Here is a 26,256-nt window from a genome sequence, read left to right on the forward strand (position 1 = left end):
CCTCCAAATGTCTGGGGACCTCCAACAGCCATGCCACACCCCACCAAACTTCCGCTGTGTATTTTTTAATTCTTACGGCGGGTATGGGGTGGCTGGAGGGGGAGGGAGTGGAGAAGTCCTCCTCCCCTCTCCCCCCTCCCTTGGTGGCAGTGGGGACCTCTGTTGCCAGATTTGGCTTTTTTAAAGCCAAATTTTGGGTTACAGCTCATTTGACTCACGAGTATACCCCTTAGGTTCTGGCCACCTGCCCGGGGACCAGAGTGACACAAGGCCCATCTGTTCAGGCCAGCATCTTTTACCAACTGTGATGTCACGAGCTTGCAACGATCTCTAAACTGTGCAGGCGCACCTCTTAGTTGGTAAAAGACACTGGCCTGAATGGACAGGCCCAGCATCACTCTGGTCCCCGCCACCGCTGCCAGGGGAGACTGGAGAGGGGAGAATGACTGCTCCACTCCTCCTTCCCCCCGCAGCCACGCATCAGCCACAGTAAGAATTTTTTAAAAATAGTGGAGGTTTGGCGGGGTGGGCCCCGCAAAGGAGGTTTGGGGGGGCTCACACACATGAGGGGGCCCTCAAGCATGTGGTGTGTGTGTGTGTGTGTGTGTGTGTGTGTGTGTGTGTGTGTATACGTGCACCTCATGGCTGGGTAGTCTGGGTGCCCAAATTACCTAGGTGTGCCCCTAGGCATCAGCTCCAAGAGGTGGCCACTGAGCAATGTGGCTGCCCTAGAACTGACACATTTATGGGATGCTCTGAGCTGGTGTTTCAATGATGGCAGGAGGCGCTTGCACATGAAACCCAGGTTATAGTGGGTGGCAGAATTTGGATAACACAGTCCTGCCTTCTAACCTTGGGTTTTAGCAGCGGAACTCACTACAAACTTCAGGTTTGGGAGAGAAAACAGAGTTGTGGTTGGTGATGAAACAGCGGCTTCACACTTTCGGATGGTTGCAAATCCAAACCTCTGGCATGTTTACCTCTTGTTTGCCATTATGTCCAAACAGGGCCATAGTCTCATGAGTTGGATTTAATTTAATTGCTCATCCCTATGTGTGTTTACTTAGTTACAGTTGCTGGTTGAACAAATTTGCTAAGAATGGCAAGCTGCAAATGTGTTCATATGACTGCATAATAGTCATGGATCCACAATGGGAGATCCATGATTGCTCTTTTCACAAGCTTAGTGCTATCATGGTGTTTCCATAGCTACATAGAAACACATTTTTGAAATGACACTAAGTGTGTTCTTGGCAACTCAAAATCCTCAGGTCAAATCCAGTGTGTTTGTCTCCCAATATTGCCCATTTATTGAGGGCCTCCTAGTGCTTCACTCACCACTTGCCATTAGGCAGTCATGTTGCCTTTAATCTCCACTAGTTCTAAAGCAACAGCAAAAGACAGGAGAAAAGAGTAGAAGTTAAAAATAAGGGATGTGTGTAACCTGCAATAAGAAATGGAAGTGTTTGGTACCTTAGCTCAGAATAGGCTTATCAAGCAATCTAGTTGCTAAGTATTGCTCAAGTGACACCACTATCTAGCCAAACACTATAGTCTGATGGTAGCAGTTTCACCCCTCATACATGTTCACACTGATTTGGCAACACTTCTCACATAGACTCTGCTAACTAATAATCCTGTGCTATGGATAATTGAAGCCAAAATTTCCATCACCTAATCAGAATATAAGAACAGACCAATGATCCATCTAATCCAGTATCCTTCATCTGACAGCTGTCAAGCCTGATGTCAAACAGAGTTGGAATAATAGCATTTTGCAGTGAATAAATTCCATCATCATTAGGGATGCCCTTAGTAAGTACTTTGATAAAGTATGCCCCATCTTTCTGAGTTAACAGTCATTGGTGTTAATGACCAAATAGATAATGACTTATCTATTTGGAACAACACTTCAAGTTTTACAGTGGTTCTTCCACTAACAAACATTTTTAAAATGCAACTGAGGTATTTCTTACATCTTGTGCTATATGGGCATAAATATTAGACTTCTCTGGTCCTTTATACATTAAGATGCCTGTGAGATTCCTCCTGATTTAAACCAACAAGATGACTGAAGACAAATAAGGGCTGGCTGTTCTGCCTGGAAAAATCCCAGACTCAGAAAGAATAAGCTACCAATTTAATTTTTGTGTTAAAAAAATGAGCTTATTTTCTTTTGCTTCATTCTGATGGGTGATGTCTCACTGACCGGCTTCTATGAAGACAGAGGCAGCTCTGGCTTCCTACGGATGAGAGGTGAAGAAAGATTTCAAAACTACATTTCAACAAGCTACTGTCCATCTGTTTTGCAGAATCACATCAATGGATACAAAAATTCAATCTCCATAGTGGTACTCATTTGGCTTCTGTACTCATTGTTGTTGTTTGTTAGAAATACCACAGAACTTATGAGTACAGACAGAACTTAAGTCTGTAAAGCTTTAAAGAGAACATAGCTCAAATGATTTTGTTGACCTTTTATTCTGGTGGAACAAAAAAAAGGGAACATTATTACTCCTGGGTAAAAACTCTACAGAAAGGACAGGGAGGGGCAGATTGGGGATGGAGTAACAACATTATTAAAGAAGGGATAGAATCCAACAAGCTAGAAAACTTAGGTGGACCAGAGTCCTCCACATAATCATTATGGGTAATAATACGAGGACTGAAAGGAAACATGTTACTAGGGACATGCTATCGCTCTCAGATCAGAATCCCGAGAGTGACCTGGAGTTGAAGAAGCAAATCAGAGAGGTGTCAATGAGAGACAGAGCTGTAATATTGGGTGATTTCAATTACCCTCACATAGATTGGGCAAATTCACATGTGGGTATTGACAGAGAACAAATTACTAGACTTGGTCAATGACTGTGCCTTAGAACAGTTGGTTACAGAACCAACCAGAGAGAAGGCTAACTTGAACTTAATCTTAAGTACTGCCTAGGACCTGGTGCACGAGATCAAAGTTGTAGAACCACTGGGGAACAGTGACCATAGTGTGATCCATTCAACTTATATGCCAGTGGAGCACTGCCAAGGAAGTCCAACACAGGAAACTTCTCAAAAACGAGGGGGCTGGTAAAAAGGAAGCTGAAAGGGAAAGTCAGGAGGGTCAAATCACTCCAGAAAGCATAGAACATATTCAAAACCACAATAATAGAAGCTGAGTTGGAATGTATACCAAGAAAGAGGAAAGGTACCAACATGTTCAGGAGAATATGAGCGTGGCTAACAAGGGAAGCTATAAAAGGGAAGACCTCCTTCAGAAAATGGAAGAACATACTCTGGCCAAAAAAAAAAAAAAGCAAGAAGACAGTAAGGGATGCAAAAAGAGAATCTGAGGAGCATATAGCTAGAAGTGTCAGGGGGAATAATAAACACTTCTTCAAAAACCTGCCAGGGAGGTGGTTGGATCCTTAGATGATTAGGGTGTGAAAGGGATTATTAAGGAGGATAAGCAGATTGCAGAGAAACGGAATGAGTTCTTTGCATCTGTCTGCACGGCGAGGATACTGACCATATACCCTCTTTGGAAATGAGCTTCTCAGGCTTGGAGGCTGAAGAACTGGGCCAATTTGAGGTGAGGAAAGTGGATGTTCTAAACTGTCTTGAAAAACTAACAATTTGTTCTAGTAAGAACTAATCAGCCTACTTTCCTTTCACTGTCTCTACAACTGGTGGGCCTTCAAAGGCGGGCTCTGTAGCTGCTCCTGGGCTGTGGAGTACACTCCCTGCAGAAATCTGTAATCTGAACTCATTATTGGCCTTCAGGAGAGCACTTAAGACCTATCTGTTTGACCTGACCTTCCAGAGTTTTTAAACTGTAAATGTTTGGCCTAGTTTTCAAGGGTTTTAAAACTGTTTAAAATATTTTATATGTTAATTGGTTTTATATTGTTTTTATAGTTTTTGATTTTAACTGTTAATTGATTTTAATTGTTTTTATTTTAATGTAAACTGCCCTGAGCCATTTTTGGAAGAGTGGTATAGAAATCAATCAATCAAATAAATAAATAAAGCTGGACTAAATTTGATTCAAATAGAGGTCTACAAGTTAGATCTCTTGCACCTCAAAAGTTCATGAGGCTGCCATCTTGGATCGGGGTGGATGATATCATTACAAACTACACCATTGAGGTGTCTCTGTGTGCCACTCACTACAACTGTACCAAATTTGGTTCAAATTGGTCAGACAGTCCTCAAGTTAGCGCACTTGCACCTCAAAAGTTCACACATCCACTATCTTGGATCGCTGCCCCTCCCCCAAGTGCAGCCCATTTTATCAAGCCACCCTCTTGGCAGCAGCTTGGTTCTGGCCTCCATGCATGCAAATAGCATGGCCATACAAATGGCACCCACTGTCATAAATCTGTTAGCTTGGCTAACCCAAAAGGATTTACAACCCCTTCAGCTCTCCCCCTTTGAGTTAAACAGAAAGTAGCAGTGAAGCTGCATGAAGGAAAACGAAAGACTCACAAAGAAAAATAGTAGTAAATGAATAAAGTCCCCTGAACTGAACTCTATGATAACTGAGCAATAACTGAAAAGAAAACAACAGAGCAAGGAATGAATAGAACAAAGGACACCAGAGCAAGGAATTAATGGAACAAGAAACAACAGAGCAGGAAAGAACAGAACAAGGGCAAACTGGAACTCGAAAGGTTGAGGAATTCTAAATAGGAGCACGGTCTGCGGTAAGCAAAAGTTTCTAACAGCAATCTGTGTAACTAACAGACTGCTTAATATAGGGCTCAAGATAACCAGCAGCCAATCAGGCTTTCCTGAGTCAGCACTTCTGCTTCCTCTCCTGTGATATCCTGCGCCTGCGTGTCTTCCACTGAGCCTTCCTCTTGAGACTTCTTCTCAAGACAGGCGAAATCCCTGCCTCCTCCTGATCAGCCTCCTTAGCTCTCATGTCTGGCAGCTGTCCCGATTCCTCAGCTCCAGAGTCTGTTCTCCCTGCCAAATCCTGTTGCTGTGCCTCTGAGCCTCCACTCCCAACCCATTCCTCTTCTGTCTCTTCTGACTCCCGTTCCTCTTCTGACTCTTCTGAGTCAGAGGTCTGAGCCATGACATCCACACATGCATAGAGGCCAGAACCAAGCATCCGCCAAGTGGGCAGTTTGGTATAAGAGCATGTGCGCTTTCATTATGGGCTTCACTGGGGGTGGATAGTGGCAGCGCAGGCAGCAAGCTTGGCAGTAAGAGGGCCTTTTAACTACCTTTCTCACCTCTGCCCCCAGCTGCCCATTCAGCGTGGAACCAGTCTGCCAGAACTGGGCCTGGTTTGTTTCAATCACAGACTGAACCACCCCGGTTTGGGTCCATGATTGGACCTTCAAACTGGCCTGGTTTGAGGTGAATGGTTCAGCACCAAGCTGTTCATGCACACCCCTATCCTCCACTGCTCTGATAACCTTATGATAACTTGGTTATATCAGAAATTACACAGCACATGAATTGTCTCAGGAGGCACGCGCTTTGAACATAAATGTCTCATATACAAATTGTTTTCCTTATTCTCCCCTTTGCCTCATGTGTACAGTAAGTGCAGGATAACAATGACTCAAAAACATTGTGGCATTCTGAAAAGAAAATTCAAGATTGCTGAAATCCACTTCCTCTTGCAAAAATATGTGAGCAATTTCATGCTTCATTTGCATTTAGAATGGCATCACTGCTCCCTCTAACAGAAATTCCCAGATGCTGTTCACTACAACTCCCAACATCCCCATCTGCAATGGCCTTTGGCTAGAGATTATGGGAGTTGTAGTCAATAACATCTGGGAATCCCTGTTAGAGGGAACACTGAATGGCATCCACATTGTAAAGAATAACCACCTAATTGTTTGCATGCACAATCACTGTAAGTGTGCCAGCAGACAGAGAGACAGAGACCACCACCACTCTCTCTCTCTCTCTCTCTCTCTCTCTCTCTCTCTCTCTCTCATACACACACACACACACACACACACACGCACACTTCTCCCTTTGCTGAAAGGCTATCTTGAAATAACTCATTTTGGATTATTTGTAGCCAGTTCCATATTGCTAACAATTATATAGAATTTCATGTAACTTCATTGTGCTTTCAAGCTGGTTGCCTCTCTCTCCAACCTGGCTTTTAAAATCATGACACATTTCTGTCAATAAATACATGTTGATACATATCAGTAAATACATATTGACATGTATTTATTTAAAACAAGGTGGCTTATAAGACTTAAACAAAATAATAAAATATATAAGACAAAGCTACAAAATAAATGCTTAATGACAACAGAGAAAAACCATTAATAAATAAGACAATGGAGGAGACAGACAAAAGTTCCGATAGGAGCTGGTAAAAGAACAGAAGATAAAAACAACAGAGGACAATTAAAAAGGTTGAAACCTATTCAAACACTACTGGAAACGCAAAAGAATAAGATAGACTTTGTATGGTATTAAAAGATAACTGCAAACACACTAGATGAATATCTGTAGGGAGGCAGTTCCACTATTTGAGTGCCACAACTAAGCAGGTTCTTTCCCAGGAGCCACCTGTTGAACTCCTGAAAGTGGGGAAACCCACTTGATATCTTTCAGAAGAGGGTGAAAGTGACAAGAAATAAGAATTCCACTTTATTTCATACTAGTCAGACCTTGTCTAGAGTACTGTATACTGGGCACTACTCTTTAAGAAGGATGCAGTTCTGGTCACCACCCTTTAAGAAGGATCTTTTCTATTCTATTCTATTCTATTCTATTTATTTAAAATATTTCTATACTGCCCAAAATGTGCATCTCTGGGCGGTTTACAATAAAAATCATTTAATAATCAAATCAATTAACAATTAAAATCATTTAGAACATTAAAAAAACATTTAAAACATTTAAAACCCAGTATTAAATTTTAAAACTATAAATCTAATTAAAAGCCTGGGTGAATAAATGTTTCTTCAGTGCCTTTCAGTGCCAAATTCAGATGAGTTGGCGGCAAATGCAGATGAACCTCTTCAGATGATCTTAACAGGTGGAGTGTCATGCCATCACCCACGGAGAGTGAAGAGGAGGGGGAAGTTGACAACCCTCCAGGAGAGGAAGAGGCACCTGAAAGGGAGAGCTTGATGGTCAGGCTGCAGGAGGCAGCTGAAGACAGGCCAAGACAAAGCTTCAGCTGCAGAGGGGCCATCGGAAGCAGAAGAGATAGGGGGTGAAAAGTCAGACCCTGAGCTGGAAGAACAACCAGTTACCCCCTCAAGAACGAAGGCGTGCCAAACGCCGGCAGCTTCTGCAGCCATTGAGGCAAAGTCAGCGTCTTTTTAACAGATGAGATAAACACTGAATCTCCAACAGCTGGCTGGGGGAGGAGAGCAATTAGCCAAGCACAATAAATTAGCCAGCAAACAACGTCCAAGCTGCTGGAAAGCAACGCGTCGCTTGGGCATGTTGCAGCCCAGCCTTCGGCTGCTTGGATTTCCAATCCAAACTCCTTGTTCGGACCCTTGAGACCCTGACTCCGGCTACTTGAGACCCGGTTCCTGAGCCAGACATCGGGCTGCTTCACCCTGCCTTGAAACCTCCCTTGGTGACGTCATGGACCTTGGGATCAGGACTCTTGGAATCTGCTGAGCGACCTAGGTGCGGAGGATACAGGGTGACCCTGATACCCGATAGTGATTTGTTTCTCTTGTGCTTTGTTTCAGATGCAGGAGGATCCCTGCGCTACTGGCTTCTCCAACAGTGACCTTGCACCAATCCTTGGCTGGACGAGCTCGTGACATGGTGGGGCTCATAGCAAAGAAGACGTTCTCCCAGGCCCAAGCTGCAGACAAACTGCGACAAGTTCAGAAAAAGAGAATGAAAATGGTCAGGGGTCTGGAAAGCAAACCCCATGAGGAAAGGTTGAATGAAACATGTATGTTTAGGCTGAGAAAGTGGGGTGGGTGGGTATGATAGCACTTTTCAAATGCCTGAAAGACTATCAGACAGAAGAGGGCAAAGACTTGTCTTTTGCTACCACAAAGGGATCTTATTGGCTGATGTTACAGAGGGTAAATTTTGGTTCAGCACCAGGATAAACGTCCTAATTATAAGAGCAGTTTAACAATTACTTAGGGAGTGGTGGTCTTACCCTTGCTGGGTGCTTTTCATTCAGCATATGGGCAAACATCTGTTGGGGATGCACTAGGTCTGGATTTCCTGCATCAGTCATTGAGTTGGACTAGATGGCCTCAAGACCCCTACAACTCTATATAATAATTCTATTATTTCAAACCAGCAGGAAACAAAGTACAATCCAGTAAATACTGCTATCTCATGAAAATTACATTGTGTACATTTTCTAATTAACAAAAGGGCTCTCATTGAATGCCTGGTCAAAGGGAGGAATTCTTTCTACTAGGATGAAACTGTGCCAGAACTGAAATGTTGCTACAGCTGTGAAAGTTTTTAGAACCAAGATAAAACCTTTTGAATTTCTCTATGGAATATGGTACCATATTTCTATAATCTGAAGTCATCCAATGAATTGTACAGACAGAATGCAATCCGCATGCTTGTTCTGCTCAGCTCCTCAACTTACTTGTGTACAAATGCAGATTTTATTTATTTATTTATTTATTTTTGCATTTATATACCGCCTTTCGTTAAAATGATAACCCCAAGGCAGTTTACAAAAGTTAAAAACATACAATAAAAAGACAATAAGAACATCATGTCAAAAGTATAAAAACATATAAAAGCAGGCATAAAACAATACAACAAATAAATGAGCAACCACTCAGCATACAGACACTAAGTCCATTCTGAGAAGCCCATACTCCCACAATTTGGGGGGGCTCCTCAGCGCAAAGACATGAAGTCCAGCATGAAAAGAGCTGCACACCATTCAATTGAGGGGCTCTTCAGTATGTCCACTACAAAGGCCATGCTCCAAATATTATAGTGGCTCCACAGTGCAAAGACATGAAGTCCAGCAGGAAAAAAGTGCACCCCAGGCACTTCAGGGGATCTTCAGTATATGACCATGCTCCAAATATTATAGTGGCTCCCCATGGCTAAGACGTGAAGTCCAGCATGAAAAAAGCTCCACCCTTACCAGATCAGGGGCTCCTCAGAATATGACAACTACAAAGGCCATGCTCCAACTATTATAGCGGCTCCCCAGTGCAAAGACGTGAAGTCCTGCATGAAAAAAGTGCACCCCAAATAGATCAGTGGCTCTTCAGTATATGACCACTACAAAGGACCTCCAGTGACTGTTGCTGCTGTCTATCTGCTGTCGCTTTGTGAGATTGTGAGCCTCAGGGCATTTATGCAATGTGCCACGTTTGGAATGTCAGGCATATCTTAAAACCTATCTGTTTGGTCTGGCCTTCCAGGGTTTTTAAATTGTTGCAAACTGTTTTAATTGTTGTAAATGTTCGGCGTGGTTCTCCAGGTTTTTTAACTGTTTAAATGTTTTAACTGTTAATTAGTTTTAATCTGTTTTTATAGTTTTGATTTTAATGGTTAATTTATTTTAATTGTTTTTATTTTGATGTAAACTGAATGTAAATTGTTTTTATTTTGATGTAAATTGAATTATTATTATTAGTATTAGTATTATTATTAACAACAACAACAACAACTGCCCTGAGCCATTTTTGGAAGGGCAGTATATAAATTGAATGAATGAATATCTTCTGTAACAAAAGTTTTTCCCCTGCCCTTGTGTCTACAGACAGGGTGAATTTGGAAAGCATGATGAAAAAGTATCTGAAAATATAATTCTATGCATCCTACATCTTTGAACTGTGAATTGCAACATTGAAACAACTCACTCATTTTTCTAAATAAGAGACATGTGGTCAGTCACTGGCTCTAGAAGTATACTCTTCTATTAATTGGTTAAATACTATTCCTTGTCTAATAACAAGGCTGTTAGAAAAATTCATGTTCTGAAAATCAAATACATTTCCAGAGGTAATAATAAATACCATTATCCCAAAGTAGCAAAAATCATTAAAAAATAAATAAAAATAAAGGTAAAACAGTAATGAACACAACAAAGTCAATTGTCTTAAGAAAAATTATACCCAAAGTAATGACATGTATAAATTCTGTTTGTTATCATATGTGTTACATTCATATTATTTGCCCATAAAAATGAAATAAACCAGAAGCTTCCCCCCCCCCCCAAACACTGATGTTATGTATGTGTATATTCTTTGTTGCCAAAATATTAACTCTTTTTAATGGGACTTGTGCTCCTGGCTATTTCTCAGTCGAAGAAGGCACTTGGGAAACTGTTCACTCCAGCTCTTACAAGTTTGACTGGTACAATGTATTATCTATCAATCACTTGAGTTCACAAGGGTGACGCTTTCCAGCATTTGCTCAAAAGCACATCAAGCAAATCTACCTATGTAATCCTTAAAGAGTATGTATGTATGTATGCATGTATGTATGTATGTATGTATTACATTTATATCCCGCTCTTCTTCCAAGGAGCCCAGAGCGGTGTACTACATACTTGAGTTTCTTCTCACAACAACCCTGTGAAGTAGGTTAGGCTGAGAGAGAAGTGACTGGCCCAGAGTCACCCAGCTAGTATCATGGCTGAATGGGGATTTGCATTCGGGTCTCCCCGGTCCTAGTCCAGCACTCTAACCACTACACCACGCTGGCTCCTGGCTCCTAATCAAGCCAATATCCTGAAAGAACAATTGTGCTTCACAGACAACACATACTATCCACACTTGAGGACCCTGGAACTATGGTCTAAAAATTTCCCACGTTCTGCCAGCTCTTCAAACCCCAGTTTGTGCAAGCACAAATGCTTGCAACACAAATAATTATACAATGTTCTAAAACAAATTGCAATTCTGAATGATACACTGAGGTTATTCACATGAGCATGCAAAACCGGGCTAAGGGAGTCCAACCTGGTTTTGCACACTCATGTGAACGATCCTGGTGGCTACATGGCAGCAAACCCACCTATAAAGCCTCTTGCTAAAAGGCCTTTAACTTCATTTTTTAAATTGCAAGCAGCCGTGGCTGGCACACTTAGGGGGGAGGGGGATCCCAGTAACGCACCGCATACTCACATGGTGCATTATTGGGGCTCCGAGGGGCATGACGGCTTGTCCTGGCACCCCGACCCCGGGAACTGCAGCGGGAGCCACTGCTCATCTGGGTGGGTGATCCGCCGGCCCAGGGACTGACAACCAATCATCTGCGGGGAAGGTAAGCTTACCTCTCCTTCCCTGCAGACAGCCTGCGAGCTCTTCTCATTGATCATGAGAAGAGCTCTACATAATTGCAGTGTTGCAACACTTTTTAAATTTACTTGTTCTTTTTATAATCTTTGTAATTTTGAGTTGGGTGTGTGTGTGTGTGTGTGTGTGTGTGTGTGTGTGTCTGGGAAAGAAAAGCTCATTTTCCTAAGAGCTTGGGGAATTGTATGGGTTTAGAAAGAAATATGTCAGTAAATGACGAAGTTCCACTTTGTGACCACTACATCTAGTGGTCCTCACCCAGATCTTGAGTTTCAAGTCAAGACTTTAACAAAATATTCCCCGTAGGAGTGAGGTTGCATTACAAGTGCCAAATTTCAGTCTGTTTCATAGTTCACAGCTCCCCACTGAATAATTGCTGAGGGTTGCGTATTGATGTGGTTGTAATAGGGAATGAATGGTGAGGAATTATTGTTGGGAAGCTTACTCACAATAGTGCATGGGCAGTAACAAAAAAATCCTCATTGTTGGAATACCTTAACTCATGAGCGCACAGTCCGATGGAAGACCGAGGGAATCATCATCAATCCTCCTCCTCCTCCCCCCTCCTCCTCCAACACAGGACATTGTGGGTAGGCACAGGGTCAAAAAGACAAAGCTTCTTCAATTATTTCTATTTCCCAACAAATGTTTATCTTCACAGGTAAACTAGCAGCCTGCCCAATTTGTTTGGATTCAATGAGACTAAATAATCTTAAATCCAAATTCTTTCCCTTAGCTGAGATATTAAACAGTTTCCAAATGGTTGAGCAATCCAAGATATTCACATATGCCCCTATTAGTAGTAATGTAGCCCAGATTAGTCTTCTTCATGGAATTCAATCACATGTCCCTTGTCATACAGCTGATTTCCAGATTCGGAGTCATTCTTATTGATATTTCTGGAACTTTTCCAATTTATGTGAGTATAAGTGTGTGGTATATTTCAATGCAGACTTCAGAGTTTGGTTTTGGAAACCAATCCTATGGGTTTCCAAAAAATGAAATCTGAGCTGAGCTGTAATGATGCTTTAGCATTGCAATCATGTAATACATAGCTCTGGGGGATAGAGGCATCTCAGATCAGACTATGGAAGCTCAACACTCTGTCTTGTATTGGGAAGTATAATTGCAATTTCACTGGTCCAAGGTGTAATAAAGTGGAATTTATTTATTTATTATTTATTTATTACATTTATATCCCACCCTTCTTCCGAGGAGGTCAGAGCAGTGTATATGGTTATTTTTATCCTCACAACAATCATGTGAGGTAGGTTAGGCTGAGGGATACATGACTGGCCCAGAGTCACCCAATGAGTTTCATGGTTGAATGGGGATTCAAACTTGGGTCTTTCTGGTCCCAGTCCAACACTAAAACTAATCAATGGAATCTACTACACAGTGGCTAAGTGTGAGTTTATTTAAATCTCACCAGTGCCACAAACTCACAAGATGGTCTTAAGCAAGTCAATACCCAGAAGAGAAGGGAAAGGGAGAGTACATCAATTTCCCACCCAGTGCTGCCTGGAGTGAGAGACCAGGTGGGTGCTGAGGTTTCTTCTGCTGTTGCCTGCCTGCTTTTGCTTCCCCTGTGCGGCTGCAGCCTCAGGTTAACATCTGTGGGAAGTGGGGCAGGATTTGGACCAGCCCCTGAGTGACTCAGCTGTTCCTTGGGTCACCTGCTCAGTTTTGGGCTTTATAGGAAGGCTCCTTGTGGCGGTGGGCCCGCCACCAGCGGGGTCACCACCGAAGGGGCGACACCAAAGGGGGTCACCCCTTTGGGGGAGCTACTTCGGGGGAGAGCGAGGGCTAAAGGGCTTCCATTTAAACAATTTTAAGCTGTTTTAGACTTAGGTTGAAGTTGCTATAATGTGTTTGGGTTCGTCTGGAGATGAGGGGACAGGAGGCACCATTGTTGACTATGGGGCAGCTATCCCAGTGGTGGTGGGGAATAGAAGAAGTAACATTGGCAGGTCAGCGGGCCATTCTAGGGGAAAGGTAATCAGAAATTTAATAGCTGTCTCCCCTTCCAGCTGTCCTGCCAGCTCTTTGACCTCGGGGAGCACTGCCAACAACCCACATAGCTTTTCCCTGCTCCTCTGTAATGCCAGATCGGTCCAAAATAAATCTGAACTCATCCATCATTTGATCATGGATGAAGGGGCTGACCTGGTATGTATTACTGAGACTTGGTTGGGGGAGGCTGGTGGCTCAGTTTGGTCCCCGCTTCTCCCTGCAGGATATTCTGTAGAGGAGAATGTGAGGGGACATGGGCGGGGAGGTGGGGTGGATGTGGTCTATAAGGATAACATCTCTCTTACCAGAGTCCCTGTCAGGGTATCAGACCATATTGAATGTGTGTACTTGAGTTTGGGGACCAGGGATAGATTGGGACTTCTGTTGGTGTACCGATCGCCCCGCTGCCCAGTGGAATCCCTTACTCACACACTTGGTCGCGGAACTCGCGTTGGAGTCTCCCAGACTCTTGGTGCTGGGGGACTTCAATGTTCATTTCGGGACCAATCTGTCCGGGGTAGCTCGGGAGTTCAAAGAGGCCATGACAACTATGGGCCTATCTCAAGTGGTCTCTGGACTGACGCATATTGTAGGTCACACGCTTGATTTGGTATTTTACTCTTATCAGGATGGTGTTCTGTGGGTGGGGACTACTGTGATTTCCCCATTGTCATGGACGGACCACCATCTGGTTAAGATTGGACTTACGACCACTTCCCACCTCCGCAGGGGTGAGGGGCCAATTAGAATGGTCTGCCTGAAGAGGTTATTGGATCCACTAAGATTCCAAGAAGCCTTGGAGGGATTTAATGCTGGCTTTGCTGGTGATCCTGTTGATGCCCTGGTTGAGAATTGGAACAACTTGCTCACCAGGGCAGTAGACACGATTGCTCCCAAGCGTCCCCTCCGACCCACTTCAAATTTGGCCCCTTGGTATATGGAAGACCTACGGGGGCTGAAACGGCAAGGTAGGTGACTGGATCACAAGTGGAGGAAGACTCGACTCGAATCTGACAGATTGCGACATAGAGCACATCTAAAGATCTATGCTCAGGCAATATATGCAGCAAAGAGGCGGTTCTTTTCTGCCTGTATTGCCTCTGCGAATTCACATCCGGCGGAGTTGTTCAAGGATGTGAGGGGATTAGTATCTGCCCCCCCCCCCCCCCGGAACCAGAATCTGGAGTCATCAGTTTCCCACTGTGATGTGTTTAAAGAGCTTTTTGCAGATAATATATCTTGGATTCAGACCAACCTAGATGGAGACGCCACAATTAATTTGATGTCTGAGCTAGAGGTGCCCAATGACTCCTCTTATGTGATTCGACTGAATCGGTTTCAGTTTGTGTCTCCTGAGGTTGTGGACAAGCTGCTTGGAGCAGTGAGGCCTACTACTTGTTCTCTTGATCCTTGTCCAACATGGCTTGTTCGATCTACTAGGGAGGTTGTTGTAGACAGCCTGGTGGAAATCATAAATGCTTCTCTGAGGGAGGGCAGGATGCCTCCTTGTCTTAAGGAGGCAATCATTAGACCTCTTCTAAAGAAGCCTGCATTCAATCCCTCAGAGTTGAGCAATTATAGGTCTGTTTCCAATCTCCCATGGCTGGGCAAAGTAATTGAGAGGGTGGTGGCCTCTCAGCTCCAGGTGGTCTTGGAAGAAACTGATTATCTAGACCTATTTCAAACTTGTTTTCGGGCAGGCTATGGGGTGGATACTGCTTTGGTTGGCCTGATGGATGATCTCCAATTGGGAATTGACAGAGGAAGTGTGACTCTGTTGGTCCTTTTGGATCTCTCGGCGGCTTTCAATACTATTGACCATAGTATCCTTCTGGAACGTCTGAGGGGGTTGGGGGTGGGAGGCACTGTTTTACAGTGGTTCCGCTCCTACCTCTCAGATAGATTCCAGATGGTGTCAACTGGAGATTGTTGCTCTTCAAAATCTGAGCTTAAGTATGGTGTCCATCAATACTCCGTACTTTCTCCAATGCTTTTTAACATCGACACGAAACCTCTGGGAGAGATCATCAGGGGATTTGGAGCTGGGTGTTACCAGTATGCTGATGACACCCAGATCTACTTCTCCATGTCAACTTCTTCAGGAGCTGGCATATCCTCCCTAAATGCCTGCCTGGAAACAGTAATGGGCTGGATGAGGGAGAATAAACTGAAGCTGAATCCAGATAAGACGGAGGTACTTATTGTGCGGGGTCAGAACTCTAGAGACGATTTTGATCTGCCTGTTCTAGCTGGGGTCACACTTCCCCAAAAGGAACAGGTTTGCAGTCTGGGAGTACTTCTGGATTCACACCTCTCCCTGGTTTCTCGGGTTGAGGCGGTGACCAGAAGGGCTTTCTATCAGCTTCGGCTGATTCGACAGCTGCGCCCGTTTCTCGAGATCAATGACCTCAAAACAGTGGTACATTTGTTGGTGACCTCCAGACTTGACTTTTGTAATGCGCTCTACATGGGGCTGCCATTGTATGTAGTCCAGAAACTTCAGTTGGTTCAGAACGCGGCAGCCAGGTTGGTCTCTGGGTCATCTCGGAGAGACCATGTTACTCCTTTACTGATGGAGTTACGCTGGCTGCCAACAAAATGCCAACAAAATCCCGGACAAAATACAAAGTGCTAGCTATAACTTACCAAGCCCTAAACGGCTTAGGCCCTGGGTATCTAAGAGAGCATCTTCTTCATTATGAGCCCCACCGCCCATTGAGGTAATCTGAGGAGGTCTGTCTCCAGTTACCGCCAACCCGTTTGGTGGCTACACAGAGACGGGCCTTCTCGGTTGCTGCCCCGATATTGTGGAATGTGCTCCCTGCTGAGATATGATCCTCCCCATCTCTGGCAATTTTCAAAAAACACCTGAAAATCCATCTTTTCACCCAAGCTTTCTCAGCTTCCTAATTTTGTGGGGGTTTAATATCTGGTTTATTTTAAAATTAAAAACCCGATTTCAGGATTTTAATCACTCTAATTGTTTAATTGTTTTAAAATGCTTTTAAATTGTTAATTGTTATATTGTTTTTAATTTGTTTTAGCTCTTTACTGTTTTAGTGGTTTGTTTTAATTATAATCCGCCCGGAGCCATTTTGGAAGGGTGGTATACAAATCAAATCATATCATATCATATCATATCATATCATATCATATCATATCATATCATATCATATCATATCATATCAATAAATAAATAAATAATACATCTCAGTCTCAGTCTTATCTGCACTATTAATACTATTAGTGCAGTCATATCTGCACTATTAATACTATAATATTGGCCTATTACATCTGGGCCCACCGCCGCCTCACCACCGGGACCGCTGCTTCCCCAACACGGCTGGGCCCGCCGCTTCCCTTGTGTGGCTCCTTCCCAATCAGGCCCCAATTTCTCCATCCTTGCTCCCGTCTTTGCCGAGAACTCTCACAGCATGTCATGAGAGTTCTGCACGAGAGTTCCGCCTTGAAGACACGCATCCCCAAAGTGGGCGGTTAAGAGAAATAATTATATAGATGTATGTGACTTAGAACATTTGAAATTTGCTGATACAAATGTTAGGTATTATTATTATTCCATATGCAAACTCATATAAGCCACTGTCTGGCCATTTCTAACAACATTGCTTGGTTATTATGGCCCATGTGATCAGTTCTGTCTGCAATTTTAGAGTTAGATTTACCACTGACAACTTCATTCATTCATTCATTCATTCATATATAGATTTGATATACCCCCCCCCCAATCCACAGACTCAGGGTGGTATACAAAACAAGAACAGCATCTGATATATATAAAATAAACCTTATAAGGTTTATTTTAAAACCAATAAGGTTTTAAAGTCTGAAAGGGAGGAGGCAGACTGAACCTGGTGGCGGGGGGTGGGGGAGAGCATTCCAAAGTGAAGGGGTAGCAACAGAGAAAGCCCTTCCACGGGCCCTAGTACTATGGACCTCCCCAAGACCAGGGACGGAAAGAAGAGCAACTTGAGAAGATCTCACAGTGCGGGACAGGACAGGCTGGGAGAGGCGGCCCTGAAGGTAAACAGCATAAAGCCCTGAAGGGTTTTAAACGTAAGAACTAGCACTTTGAAATGGACCTGGAAGCAAATAGGTAACCAGTGCAGTGACCGCAGGAGAGGTGTGATACTATCATATCATCTAGCACCCATAAGCAGGTGGGCCGTTGCATTCTGGACCAACTGAAGCTTCTGGGTCATCTTCAAAGAGAGGGAGAGCACATTACAGTAATCCAAATGAGAGATGACATAGGAACATAGGAAACTGCCATATACTGAGTCAGACCATTGGTCCATCTAGCTCAGTATTGTCTTCAAAGACTGGCAGCGGCTTCTCCAATGTTGCAGGCAGGAATCTCTCTTAGCCCTATCTTGGAGAAGCCAGGGAGGGAACTTGAAACCTTCTGCTCTTCCCAGAGCGGCTCCATCCCCTGAGGGGAATATCTTGCAGTGCTCACACATCAAGTCTCCCATTCATATGCAACCAGGGCAGACCCTGCTTAGCTATGGGGACAAGTCATGCTTGCTACCACAAGACCAGCTCTCCTCTCCTATGTGTGGGTGGGCAGCTTCTCAGCCTACTTCCTGCTTGTATCCAATGGCTTCCTTCTACCATTTCACTTTCCTGCTTGTATCCAGTGTATTTAAAGCTAGGGTGTGCGTCTCTGGCTTACCCTTCCGGCTTGCACCTTGTGGTGGTCTTGACGAGGGCATGAGTTACCATTGCCAGGGCCTGCCAGTCAAGATAGGGCTGCAACTGGTGGACCAGCTGAAGCTGGGCAAAGGCACCTCTGGCCACGGCCTCCACCTGCTGCTCAAGCAGGAGTCATGAGTCCAAGAGGACCCCCCAGTCGCGGGCCACCTCCTTCAGAGACAGCACAACCCTATCCACGGAGAGACTCAAACTTGGCAATTGGCCAGATTGAGAAGTAAGCGAAAGCAACACAGTTTTGGAGGGATTAAGTCTGAGCTATCAGCAACAGCAGCAGTGATGATGATGATGATGATGATGATGATGATGATGATGATAGTCCTGTAGAGCTGGAAAAGTGGTTTAGCGGCATTTTTATTTGCGACTTCAACAATCAACTGTCCTGTGCTTCACTGATATGGAGAATAGCTTTTGAGAGCCAGTCACTCCACAGCTCCACAATCACAACTACAGGAAATGATAATCATTGTGGTGACTGAAAAAAATATGTTGCCTCAGTAATAGAAGGTGTTACCAGGAACTTGTGAGTATGGAACTTGTGAGTATCACTTCATTCTACTTTGGACTATTTTTAATTTTAATTGGATTTAGAGGTCATTCACACAATCAAAAACTGTGTTCTTCCTGTGTTTGGGAGCTGTGTGTACTCCCAATTTTCAGTTGTGTGGAAAGCAAGGTAGGAGGAAAAGCTACCCAGGTTTTCCTCCTAACTTGCTTCCACTCAATAACTTTTACCCAGTTTTTCCTCCTACCTTGCATCCACGTAACCGAAAATTGGGAGCACACACAGCTCCCAAACCCAGGTAGAACACAGTTGTTGATTGTGTGAATGACCTTTTTAAGTCTATGCTCACAAATTCTGGCCCCTACTGCCAGAATGTTTTAAAGCAATCATTGCTGTTTCAGGGAGGACTATGAGCCTTGCATGCTGATTCATTAAGGCACAGCATGAAGGTTTCTAGCTCACAGAACAGAGCTAGAAACGTTGACAACTGACTTCATTTCTTAACTCTGAAAGGCTTGTTTATTTGAAAGGAGAGCAACTTTGAGCCAGTTCAGACATTAAGAATCTCTTTCACATAATATTCCCTGGCTGTCCTCAAGGATGCATTTGTTACCATTTAGACCAGGGTGATTCATTAAAGAGTATGTTTATTTATCAAAAGCTGTGATAAGACTTGAACAGACTTCTAGTCACAATCCGAAAGACTAATTAAAATGAAGGGTGTTTTGTTTTGTTTTTTTAAATCTCCATTTCAAAGAGTTCCACTGTCTTGTGACCTCTGCAGCAGCAGTGGCTTTAAAAAAAATGACAGTAATACATCAAGAAGCATACTGCAAGCCCTTTCTAAACTCACAGTATGGATCAGCATGTAGCTCCTCTGAGAAGTGTTATCTGGTTCCCCTCCATTTGCTAATTCAGAGGTAAAAGAGTGTTAAGAGGATTTGGCAGCAGATGATTTGGCAACATTCCTTGCACCATCCACTGTTGTTCACTTTCAAGAAGGGCTTTTATAGATCTAGCTGCTGCTGCCCAGGGATGTATATGGACAGAACCATAGATAGGTGGCACACTGGCACTTACACTATCATGTAATTGAGTTCTTCAGAGACACAGCTGCAGTTTCCCAGCAAATAAATTCACAATTGTAGTAGCAAATTTTTAATCTCATGGGATTTTCTTCTGGATACCTATGACTGTATTCATGGATGATCCGGGTAACACAAGACATAATGAGTCACACAAGAAAAAAAGGTAACTTCCTAACGTGTTATAGATATAGATCTTCAGGAGGAAGTTGCTCTTTTGCCCAAGAATGTCCATTTGGGTGAGCAAATAATTAGTTTTAACCCCGCAAGTTATCTGCGTGTTGTTATCGTTCCCAAATATAGACGCGCTTTGACTTTAGTGTGTTTGGATATCCTTCCCTCTGCTGTTTTGGACGGTAGATTTAAAGGCACTCCTTTTCCCACCTGCCTAAGTCCCTGTGGTACAGGCCAAGTGGAGACCAGCGTGCATTCTATTTTATATTGTGATTTTTATTGGGATGCCCATTTATGTTTAATCTCCCCTTTGCTGACTGATTTTATAGGGCATCCCGATGATTTTTATCTGAAGTTTTTATTAGCCAGTCTTGATGAGAATGTTTTTAATAGAGTGACCAGGTACTGTTACAGGTGAAACTCAGAAAATTAGAATATCGTGTAAAAGTCCATTAATTTCAGTAATGCAAATTAAAAGGTGAAACTGATATATGAAACAGACGCATTACATGCAAAGTGAGATAAGTCAAGCCTTAATTTGTTATAATTGTGATGATCATGGCGTACAGCTCATGAAAACCCCAAATCCACAATCCTAGAAAATTAGAATATTACATGGAACCAAGAAGACAAGGATTGTAAAATAGAACAATATCGGACCTCTGAAAAGTATAAGCATGCATATGTATTCAGTACTTGGTTTGGGCCCCTTTTGCAGCAATTACTGCCTCAATGCAGCGTGGCATGGATGCTATCAGCCTGTGGCACTGATGAGGTGTAATGAAAGACCAGGATGCTTCATTAGCGGCCTTCAGCTCTTCTGCATTGTTTGGTCTCATGTCTCTCATCCTTCTCTTGGCAATGCCCCATAGTTTCTCTATGGGGTCAGGTCAGGCAGGTTTGCTGGCCAGTCAAGCACAGTACACTGTATACTTTTCGGAGGTCCGATATTGTTCTATTCTACAATCCTTGTCTTCTTGGTTCCATGTAATATTCTAATTTTCTGGGATTGTGGATTTGGGGGTTTTCATCAGCTGTACGCCATGATCATCACAATTATAACAAATTAAGGCTTGACTTATCTAGCTTTGCATGTAATGCGTCTGTCTCATATATCAGTTTCACCTTTTAATTTGCATTACTGAAATTAATGGACTTTTGCACGATATTCTAATTTTCCGAGTTTCACCTGTATATAATTTGTGAAATCCGTTCAGGTTTTTAAATGTTTGATCTTGATATATTTGTTCTTGTGTTTTCTGTTTTTCTGTGTCTGTTCTTTTTTGTGTTTTTGTATTCTGGTCTATGACCGTAATAAATATTGGATTGGATTGGTAATTTCCTCTAATGAGAAGTCCACTAATGCAGCTATTTTTCAACCTAAAGTTTCTTTTTTTCTTTCTTTCTTTCTTTTAAAGAGGAACTGTAAAGTTATAAGTACAAACCTTATCACAGATGTTTCACTTTAGACTATACACAAAATGGTATATTGCTGCATTTAGATACAGTTGTGGATGAAATCTCAAGTGAAGGATTAAAAAAAGTGGAAATTTCATGAGAAATGGGATTTCCATAATTTGTATTTGAACAACAAAGAAGTGTCCAAAATGTCTATGCTAAGTAATAATCCTCCCCAATGTCCATATTCAACACATTTAGTTGAAATTATTATTTTTCTGTAGTAGCCTAATGGCATTACTATGGATGCCAGTAAAATTATTTCAAAGCTGGCTCAGAAATGAATTTCAGGGTCTTGCTGAAGTCAATCTCTAAGTAAAGGTGAAATATAAATGTCCCTGAGTTCTTCTCTGACTCAGATTGAAATGCAAGCAGAAAAGAACTGGCAGTTAGCTTGCTCCTTATTTAAGCGTGTGCCCATAAAAACTAGACTCAGAGCTAAGCTGTGGAGAAAATGTTCACTACTTAGTACCTAGGCTTTTTAAAAAGGGATGTACCTTGGGAAACAGGAGGGAGAAGAACACCAACTCTTCACAGGAGTTTCTTATAGTCAGAGGGTACAGTCCTTTAAAACAAGCCTCTTAGCTAAGCGAGAGAAGTGTTCTCCCTTGCTCTTCCAGGAGGCTCTTTTTTCAAGGCTTGAATTGGCTCAAATGAGGAGCTATGTTTTTTCCATTTTGAGGGGAAATAATTCTGTTCATTTTCAAGTCTACCCAAGAAGATCTGGGGAAGCTTGCTCATCTCTGGTCATAACCCCAAAAATCACAAACAACAATTCAAATCTAAAAATTTAAATATTATAAAACCACATTAAGATTTACTGTCTACCTCACTGACCCATCATCTTCACAGCTGTTAATTATTAACCATTTTTTAAAATCCTAAGATTAATATTTTAAGATTCCCACTATGTCATTGACTGAAGAATGAAATATCAGTAATTATACATATACGATGGCCTATTTACCAATAAATCAATGGTTCCATACCACAAGCATATTCTGGCAATAAAGAAATGATAGAATTACCATTTGTTTTCTTCGCAGCATGGCTTACATTAGCTATGACAAAAGGAGAACAAACCTTTTGCACAACTTTCTTTTCCACACTTTATTGAAATGATGCTGCTCAATAAACAGCATCTGTTTTCAGTTTAGGAAGGAGGAGGGAGGATCACTCCAAGTGTTTGCGATCATCTCATTCTCCCAGGGTAGAGCAGATCGCAGAAACTCGACACCCTAAGTGGATATGCATGAAGTAGGCTTGTACCTATTGTAGAAACATGTTGGCTCCATGGGAGGCAAATAATAAATTGGAAACTCCAATGCTGGATTGAAGCCAGGAAACATACAGGGGACTAGTGTGTATTCCCACATGCAGTACATAAGTTGTTGCAAAATATTCCCCCTCCCCTCCCCCAGCACAGTCCCCCTCCTCCAAGAAATGAATAATGGTTGGAGTTCATTTTAAGGTCTCTATAAATGAAAGGTCTAAACGGCTGGATTTGGATCCAATTTTATGTCAATATTCTAAACATGAGATTGCTCGTTTTGCTTCACTTCAATAGAAACATAGTTGCCAGCTGTGAAATTCTGGATTCTGTTCCAGTATGGCATTCCAAATCTGTCCTCGGTAACAAGGTTAGCGAAAGACATATTCCTAGACTTAAACCAAAATCCACTTTGAGCTAATGGTGTGCTTTTTACAAGACCTTGCTTCATAAATGCTGCAGATTACTGCATAGTCAACCTTCTGTTGTGCAGAAAACACCATTACAAATAGTGGCTAATGGTTTCCCTCTTAAGTCACTATGAAAAGATTGTATAAACTACACACACACACACACACACACACAAACACATGTACATGCACAACAGAAAAAGGAAGTTGTCAAATAATTTCTCAAATGCTGCAGATGCTAGAACAAGTGACGGTTTTTAATCTTTAGGAACATAGTAAGCTGCCATATATTGAGTTAGACCATTGGTCTAACTAGCTCAGTATTGTCTTCACAGACTGGCAGCGGCTTCTCCAAGGTTTCAGGCAGGAATATCTCTCAGCCCTATCTTGAAGAAGCCAGGAAGGGAACTTGAAACCTTCTGCTCTTCCCAGAGCGGCTCCATCCTCTGAGGGGAATATCTTACAGTGCTCACACTTCTAGTCTCTCATTCATATGCAGCCAGGGTGGACCCTGCTTAGCTAAGGGGACAAGTCATCCTTGCTACCACAAAACCAGCTCTCCTCTCCTTTATAAAGTCAGGACCTAAAGTCTGGGATTTATATTACTGAAGGGTCAACTCTTTCTAGTTCACTGTGCCAGTAAACCAATAACTTAACATGCTACGGTTGTTCATATGACCTTTAAGAGGGCCGGGGAGGGGGGGTTGAAGGCAGGATAGCATCTACCTTTCACCCAGATGATATATCTTCAGCTCCAGGCTGCATGGCTCACATGCCCACACAAGTGGTTCTGCCAGGAGGCCATATGGAGGCCAGGGAAATGCAGCCCAGCCTCTAGAAATCCCACAGTGCACTGTATGAGGAGTGAGGTGACTGGGGGATTTCCACCAAGCTGGGTGCTCTAGCTGCCTGGCTGTGTGTCTCCTTGGGCTGCAGGCAGCCCGAGCAGACCAGACAACTGGTGACCCAGGGAGAAGGATGTGCTTGCACACTTCTGCCTGGGTCAAAGCCGGGGGAGAGGGGGGAGGGAAACTCAGGCTACCTTGCAGAGCAGTGCCGGGATCGGCTACATTCCTGTTGCTTCACATGATCTACCACAGTAGGGCTGTACAAGCCTGGGTAGGGCTGTTCGTGTGAGCAGCCTTGCTGTCTGCTGTGCAGCGCAGCGCAACAAAATAACCTACAGTAAATTACAGTACTCTGTATGATCAAGCCAGAATATTGTACTGGCATGACAGGCTTAAGCTGCAAAATTATACATGCTTACCTGGAAATGCCTTACATCAAACTAAATGAGATTTAATCCTGAGTAGACATGTGCTGCATGACTGTGGCATGTGCTGCATGACTTTGGCGCCTTAGGACACCTGCATTACGGTTTGACAGGTGTACCGCCCCAGTCAAACTCCCCACCTGACGCTGTCCCCGGAGCGGGTTGTGCCCGGCCTGCGCCGGGCGCTTGGAGCCAGAAGCAAGAGACTGTGCTGCATGATATGGCAGTGTTGTTCCCCTACCAACAACTGTTATTGAGGAGAGCTGGTCTTGTGTAGCAAGCATGAATTGCCCTCTTTGCTAAGCAGAGTCTGCCCTGGTTTGCACTTGTATGGGAGACTACACGTCTGAGTACTGTAAGATATTTCCCTTAGGGGATGCCTTAGAAGAGCATCTGCATGCAAAAGGTTTTGAGTTTCCTCCCTGGAAATCTCCAGATAGGGCTGAGAGAAACTCCTGCCTGTAACCTTGGAGAAACCACTTCCAGTCTGTGTAGACAATTCTGAGCTGATGGACCAATGGTCTGACTCGATAGAAGGCAGCTTCCTATGATCCTAAGATGCACCTTCAAGGTATTCCACAGAGTTGTTATGACTCCAAATTTAGTATATTGGGAATTGTAGGGGTCCTACAGAGAGACATATTGTCCAGAGGCTCAAAGGGCTGCAGAAAGGAGGATCAGATCTGTATTTTGATCAGTATGAATATAATGATACTTAGCAACTAAAATCATACTTTTAAAACCCCTTACTTGCCAGGGAGCTTAAGATTTAAGGTATGTGTTCACATCCCATTTAAGTCAACAGGCATCAAATAGCTTCACTATTTCCATTCTCTATTTCCACTCACTCTGTTTTTGCAAATAAGACCCACCAGACAAACATACCTTGGCACTTTAGAATCAGTAGCGGCTGGTGAGCACTGAGCCGCCTGTACCCAAAATGCTCAATGGGGCAGAGGCACCGGACCCAGCATCCTACAGGCAGGCTGCCCCACTCCCATCACTCAGTTGGCCTCCATGCAAGCACAGACACCATTTGAGGGGTTAGTATGGCAGGTTTTCATGTATGGAACAGCAGGAGTGGGGCATCCTGCCTGCAGGATGCTGGGTCGGGCACCTCCACTCCATAGAGCATTTTGGGTATGGGTGGCAGGTAAGTTTAAAGTGGTATTTTCCCGCCCTCATTGGCCCTCCTGGAGCAGTGTTCACTGGCCACTACTGCTTAGAATTGATCTTTACATTTGTTTCATCATCAGACAGACTTTACAATAGAAACAGACCCAACTCCTGAAGTAGAACAGAAAGAAAATGGGCTCAATGGAAAACTAATTTTCATCAGTTTTATGAACTACCACCTGCTCACCGCTGACTGGTATATGCAGAAGTCAACAAGACAACATGATGACGTCCTGGTGGGTCTAATATATTTAGCAGGAGAGCAGCTCTATTCAATCCCAGCACAGCATTCTTCCAGTGTCTGTTGTTAGTGTCTGCCTTGTGTTCCTTTTTGGATTATTTTTCCTATTATTCTCCCCCTGGGACATTTAAGATTTTAGAAAATTCCGATCTGACACACACTTCATCTCCTTACAGAAAACAGCCACCTCAGAAGCTTAATTGCCCTTGAAATAAGTGCCATTGTTTTCAGTGAAGGGCTGTGCTTCTGGAAAGGCAAGCAGCCACCAATATTCTACTGTTCTCTTCTGTATTTCAGGTCTTGCCTTCTTTCCTTTTCACAATGCTCATTGTGAGTACAATCTGCTGGCCATCTAAGAAACAGATGTGGTTTTGTTGCATATGTTCACTAATGCAATAAAACCGCAGTTAAAATTACAGCTGGCCACAAAACAACAACAACAACAACACATGACATTAAACCAACAACTGACACCAACAACCAAAGGGAATTCAGGAAAGGAAGAAGAGATGGGAAAGAGGAGGTGGAAGGAAAGTAAGAAGCATGGAGAGGTGGAGGGCCAGAAAAACAAGGGGAGGGGAGGAGAAGGAAAGGACTTCTCCAGGCACAACGAAATAAGGATAAAGATGGGAGGGAGAGAGGGAGAGCAGATGAATTTAGACAGGAAAGAAGAA

At 43.2% G+C, this 26,256-nt stretch overlaps 1 protein-coding gene across 2 annotated transcripts in view; it reads right to left on the reverse strand.

Moving 5' to 3' along the window:
* Window positions 1-26,256, reverse strand: part of TRABD2B (TraB domain containing 2B) — a 450,683-nt gene that overhangs the window by 116,964 nt on the left and 307,463 nt on the right. The window lies entirely within an intron of this gene.

The sequence above is a fragment of the Hemicordylus capensis genome, chromosome 4 (genome assembly GCF_027244095.1).
Source record: "Hemicordylus capensis ecotype Gifberg chromosome 4, rHemCap1.1.pri, whole genome shotgun sequence".
Classification (NCBI taxonomy): domain Eukaryota; kingdom Metazoa; phylum Chordata; class Lepidosauria; order Squamata; family Cordylidae; genus Hemicordylus; species Hemicordylus capensis.